The sequence below is a fragment of the Candoia aspera genome, chromosome 2 (assembly GCF_035149785.1).
Source record: "Candoia aspera isolate rCanAsp1 chromosome 2, rCanAsp1.hap2, whole genome shotgun sequence".
Classification (NCBI taxonomy): Eukaryota; Metazoa; Chordata; class Lepidosauria; order Squamata; family Boidae; genus Candoia; species Candoia aspera.
The window spans coordinates 26,588,184-26,594,183 of record NC_086154.1 but is presented as its reverse complement, the minus strand read 5'-3'; positions in this window follow the sequence as shown (position 1 = coordinate 26,594,183).

Sequence of the window (6,000 nt, the reverse complement as noted above, 5' to 3'; positions counted from 1 at the left end):
GTCTAGACTAGTACAGGTGGCAGCTTCTGTCAAACACACTCTAGCAGGTAACAAGGGCAGGCTCCAGCATTAAAAGGCCATGTGAAACGAGCTTGGCTGAATATTTCATGGCTTAGGTGTTCATCTGCAAATGGCCCACATGATGCCATGTTCAGAACTTACACATCTGAAATTGCTCAGCTAATGGATTTTGTGAAGATGAATCCAATAACTGACTCGTTCATACCTGTTACAATATAATACCCTTATCCATGATCAATTTATTTTGATTAAATTAAAATTAGTGCAATTTGAATTAGCCTACAGCAGACAGCACCACTTAACCAATGTTGGCTGATCTCAGAAAGCTAGGAGAGCTAGTGCTTTGATAAGAGATCACCAGGAGGGCAGGGAAGGAAAAAGCTACATGGACACATCCATGAAGTCACCAGGAGTTGAGGTTGACTTGAACAACACTTTACTGTAGCATTTAAAAGAGCAGCTTCTAAATGCAATTCCTCCCAAGGGCACTTGATGCTGGCTCCTCAGCATGCTGTTTATTGTATATTACGTAAGTCAAAAAAGATTACTTACAGAGTATATTTATGGAACCATTAACTCACACCATGGTTGATTTCCACCACCCAAGAAGTGTATTAATGACTTCATAAAACACACCCTGGAGTATCAACATGATGATGCGGCCGATCTTCAGCTTTATATTTCACTGCTTAAAACATGGCTGGACTTAATTATGAAAGCATTTTGCATCAGTTCAAACCTCACTGCAAGTTATTCCAATCAGAGAACTGAGAGTCAGCTGTTTGCTGAAGGAGTCTCATGGCTGGTTGGCATGCCATTATCTCATCCAGTTTCATTTCCTTCTTGTTCTTTGTCCTGTTAGAGCTAATCTCAGCTGAGATCCTACTCCTCTCAGATCTTGAAGGTTTTTTTCCCTTTTAAATTCCTGCTCCAATAATTAAATAAGGACAATTATATCTTGCTTTGGAATATATGTAATGCAGTTCCATATGCACTTACTGAAGCATTAATGTAATGATGCAGGCTGAACCAAAGAACATAGTAAAGGAAGTGCAATGCAGCAAATTCATCATAAATGAAACAGGATTCTTATCTCTGAAAGCAGGCCTTCAAATTAGAAGGATGGTATTTTCCTTTAAGGAAGTACAAGCTTCATATGTTGCCCTTCTACATTCGTCTGTCCTTATGCACAACAAATAATATGTGTACATGAATGTGGCACTCTCTCCCTTGTTATTACGAGGTTTAGCCAATGATTTTACTGTGTATTGGCCTGTGTGCCTAGTTCAGCAGAGGGCGCAAATTATACATTTAATAAATCCAATAAATTGGGACTCATGCGTAGCGGAGAAAGAGGCAGAGCAGACATTTGGTCCTGAAATCGCTAAAAGAGATTCAGAAGTTCAAAAGCAAAAGGTAAACATCTCTTCCTGAAATTATGCCGTGTTGATGTAATTGATGCAAAATTTTATTTTTGCGCAGCTAAGGAAGACCTGTTACTGGGTACAAGAATGTTACAGCTGTTTTAAAAAATAAAAGAAACCTCAGTTTCTTTCAGTCCAAAGCCCCTGTCTTAGGCAACGTCATTAATGAATGTCTGCAGAGTGGTCTTTTGTCCCCTTGTAAGTAGGAAATACTATTATTAGCTCTTTTCTAGCTTGCTGTGCAAGTGGCCTGTGAGATGATTGTTCCAAAGGGCCTACTATGAGTTTACAGCAGCCTCCCCAGACAGTTGTGGAATGTGATGGATGTTGAGAGCATCTTATTCCAGACTTACAAAAAATGCCTCAAATATTTTGAGTAGAGTAGCTTTTTAGCTGTGATTGCTGTAGCCACACAGCTGACACTTTTATACTCAGGCTATGCTGCTAGATTGCTGCATGTTAAAAGTATGTTGCGCTGGGAGAAAATGAACATGACTGTGAGGAGCATGTGCATGGGGGTTTGTGTGATGTTGACCTATTGACTCAGTGGCGCCATTGGGCAGCCTGTCTGTCAAGGGAACCCAGAAACTCTGCCGTTGCACCTGCCAGCACAGCACGACCTGGGAGAGAGGATCATTTAAAACCTCACTCACAGATCCTGTTTTCTAAGGGCTTGCCAGTAAAAGACGCTTATCACAGCCTGCCAAGAATCAGGCAGAACCTCCTGGCACACCTTAGTCTGTACAGATGAGGAATTCTTAGACTTACTGCCAAGGACTTTGTCTTTCAGTGCTAGGAAAATAAAAAAGAATCTTCCTGACCAAAGTGTAGAAGTACAGAAGGCAGCAAATCTGGTCCAACCATGCAGTCTTGCGTGTGAGGAAGATTCCCTTATCAAACCAAGGAAACTAAACAAATCGCTAAATATTTGGCTGGGGCATTTCCCCCTCCCTGGCAGACTGGTGGAGCTGATGATCCTCCTGGGTGAGAGCTGGGGTGGGGAGAATTGGCATGTGCGATTGGGAGGCAACTCCTGGCCAGTTGGTGGGAGCAACTGGTGGTGGTGGTGGTGCCATTGTAGAAATTGGGATATGGTACAACAGGTACAATCACTATTTCTGTCCATTTTGCCCCTATTTTGCAGTGTTTTAGCCAATGCTGGAAAATACCTTTTGCAATGGTTGACATATGCACTGTCTGGAAAGAAACTTAAAAAAAAAAAAAAGCTGGTGAAAATTAATTGCTACCTCGTGGTAAATAATTCAGAAACCCAGGCTCTTGATGCAGCTGGGCTTTGGTGCACTTACTGAAAAATTAAAGGTAGGAGCAAAGATAGGGATGTGTAGTATTTCTAATGCAGTTCTTTCTTTTACAAACAAAGTCTCAAAAAATTACTGATTGTGTTTCTGTCATCAAATAAGATATTATGCAACAAGGCATGCATACAGTAAAAATGGGTAGGTGTGCTGAAGTGGTATATGCCATTTCACACAAATTATAGGCAGGTCTCACATTGCCCTTCTTCCCCTTTGGTGAGAAGCTTTCCCATTGTGGTCCCTGTGCCACAGTTTATGGCAGTGATGGTTAAAGTGTGGTCCTAGGACCACTGGGGGTCCCCCAAGACCCTATCAGAGGTCTGCAAAATCAAAAGTATTTGCTAGCCTAGGTTGAAAAATAATACAATATTAAAATCCCACCAAACAATTGGGAGAAGAGGTAATGGCAGCGAATGCATCGATTTTAATTTTTAATATGGCAAATATTGATAAATATAACTCATACAAACAAAAGCTCTTTTGGGGTCCTCCATAATTTTTAAAAGTGGGAAGGGGTCCTGAGAGAAAAAAAGTTTAAGAAGCACTACTTTATGGGAAGAGGGGCAGTTCATGGCTTATATACAGCCCCCCACTCCATTTTTGTGGCCCCTGAGTTTTATTGCATCTACAGTTAGCAACAAGGATGCCAAAATGATGGTGCTTGCATTGCAATGTCATGATGCAAGTTCTGTTTCAAATTTGCACTGCAAAGTCACGTATAAGTCTGTAAGTGGAACAGTTTTCATGCAAAATCATGACACATACTTTGCCCCTTCTCCACTCGCTCTGGAAGCTGTTCCTGTGATCAGGGTATCTTCCCTGCCAGGTAAGCCTATTCCCCAGGGTTCATGGACTGCGCTGGTAAAATGATGATTTTTCCATAACATACTTTAGATCTTTTACAAAAATGTTTTAAGGCTAAAATAGTCTTTTCTATTATTTTATACTGCCCCCCAACCTTGCAAAACTGAGGGGGAAAAAGAGAGAGAGCCAGAAATGTAACTTTACTACCTCACTGGCCAAGCTCTCTGTGACTTTTGAAGGCCAAAACTCATTTTAAACAATGTTGAGGCTGCACTTATTTCTGGTTTACAGTGTATGAGTAAACCTGTTATATGAACATTGACAATTATGACTTATTCAACAAAACATGATCATTGTCTGATTGCAACCTGTGAGGTCTGTGTCCCTTCCCAAACCTCAACATTTGTTGGGACTGCAAGGTTCAACATGCTTGAAATTCTAGGGATGTATCCTCACTATGTTTGAAGCTCCTGGTTAAGAGAAGACAGGCTAATGTAATTGTCTTTAAGATCAAAAAGAAATTCTAGGAAATCTGCCAGGTCCTTCTTGCAGATGTCAGAGGCTGAACCTCTTATCCTCTGCATGGAAAGTTTCTCCTACAAAAGTAGTTCTTGGACTCTTTTTGAGCCTGTCCAAAAGGTACTCTCTGTATGTGTGCAAGCATCCATCATCTATCTATCTACCTACCTACCTACCTACCTACGTATTGTCTATCATCTACCATCTATCGTCTATCATCTGTCATCTATCATCTATCTAATCTTTAGTATACAAATATCCATAGTTCATGCTTATATCACCCTTAGTTATGTAGGGGACAAAGAAGACAAAGATAGACCTATCCCAAACAATATATTTTATCCATCATATGACAGAGTAAATCATAAACTAACCACCTGGGGTGGATTTGCATGACATTTCAGACTCCAGTGAAATTATCTAGTTTGTGGTTCGGTGCATCATGAGAACACAGCCATAACAAATGTCAGGGAAGCAAAGGTGACTACCCCAAAGCCCTCACAGCCCCATCCATTTCCTTGAAATGTGAAATAAGACCAGCAAGGAAGTGTTGTGGATGACGCAATACATGAGACAGCGGACAGACATTGTCAGGACCGCATCTACGCTTCCTGGCTTCCTGGTTTTCCTTCCAATGGCAGTATTTAGAAGAACTACTACAGCCTTCTGCTTTACTGCTTGGTTATTACTGCACATGGACACAAGTCTGTATACGCAGTAAAGTACAGAGATAGTTAGCGGGGATTGCATATTTGAACCAGCCCTCAGTTGTAAGGAAACAGATTAGACAGAGTACTCTCGTAATATAGATGTAGAATAAATGGATATCAATCGAAGAGAATATCCGTAGCTTAGGGTTGAACTGTGGAGTCCTTGGTGCTCTCTGAGCCTGGTTGTTTTCTTGTGGATGTTTCATTGCCTGACTAGGCAACCAGTGTAAGAAGGGAATGGGGCAAATCCCACTCCCTTCCAGCACTGAAGAGGTTGCCTAGTCGGGCAATGAAACGTTTGCAAGAAAACAACCAGGACAACCAGGCTCAGAGATCACCAAGGACTCCATAAAGGAATATGCTGACTGGGGTCACCATTTCTTGAACCATAGTTTACTGAATAAACTATGTTTATTCACAGTTAGCTGGGTTCATGCAGCTTACTAAGCAGACACAATAAATAGCTACTCCTTAGTGCGCTGTGATGACTCAGCCATAATTAGGAGTACCATAGCTGGGCTGCAAAATCCCACACAACCACCAGATGGCAGCCTAGAGCTGTAGAAACTCTAACCCTTTGCTGCCATCTTTTCAGCCCAGAGAAAATCTCCTCTGCACTCTGCTTGACTAACTGAACATCATAAGAGTTTTCTTGGCAGCAGATGTGAAGGGCTGACAGCAGGAAGGAAGTCGTTTCCCAGGATGTTCCAGCATGTTTTTTTGGCTTCCCCATATATCCCACAATGCTGGGATTTCCTGGCAGAATCCCTTCCAGCTCTACCCAAACCTGACCCTGCTTAGCTGCGGAACCCAGAAAAGGTCAGCTGGGGCAAAGCAAATGCTGGGGCAATTGAATCAGCAGCTTTCTGCCTTTGCCTGTCCGCCAGCCTGCTGCTGGTATTTTCACTTCTGATTGCACGCTCCTCTCTCCATCAAACCACATTCCTGCTGCCACTCTGCTTCCTGGTTGGAGTTCCTTAGCCTTTGTTCCTGGATGAAGAAGGGAGGCAGCCAACTAGTTTAGCTGTTTTCAGGGACACACACTACTGCAGCTCCAAGCAGGGAAGGAAGGCTCCATCTGAAACCGGCCAGAACTCTGCCGGAACCAGGCAGCTTCAGTATCCCTGGTGCTCAGATCAAAAACAGAAGCAGCAGCACTTTAGAATTAAAGATTAAGGACAAAGCAAAACAAAACCCATTAATGAG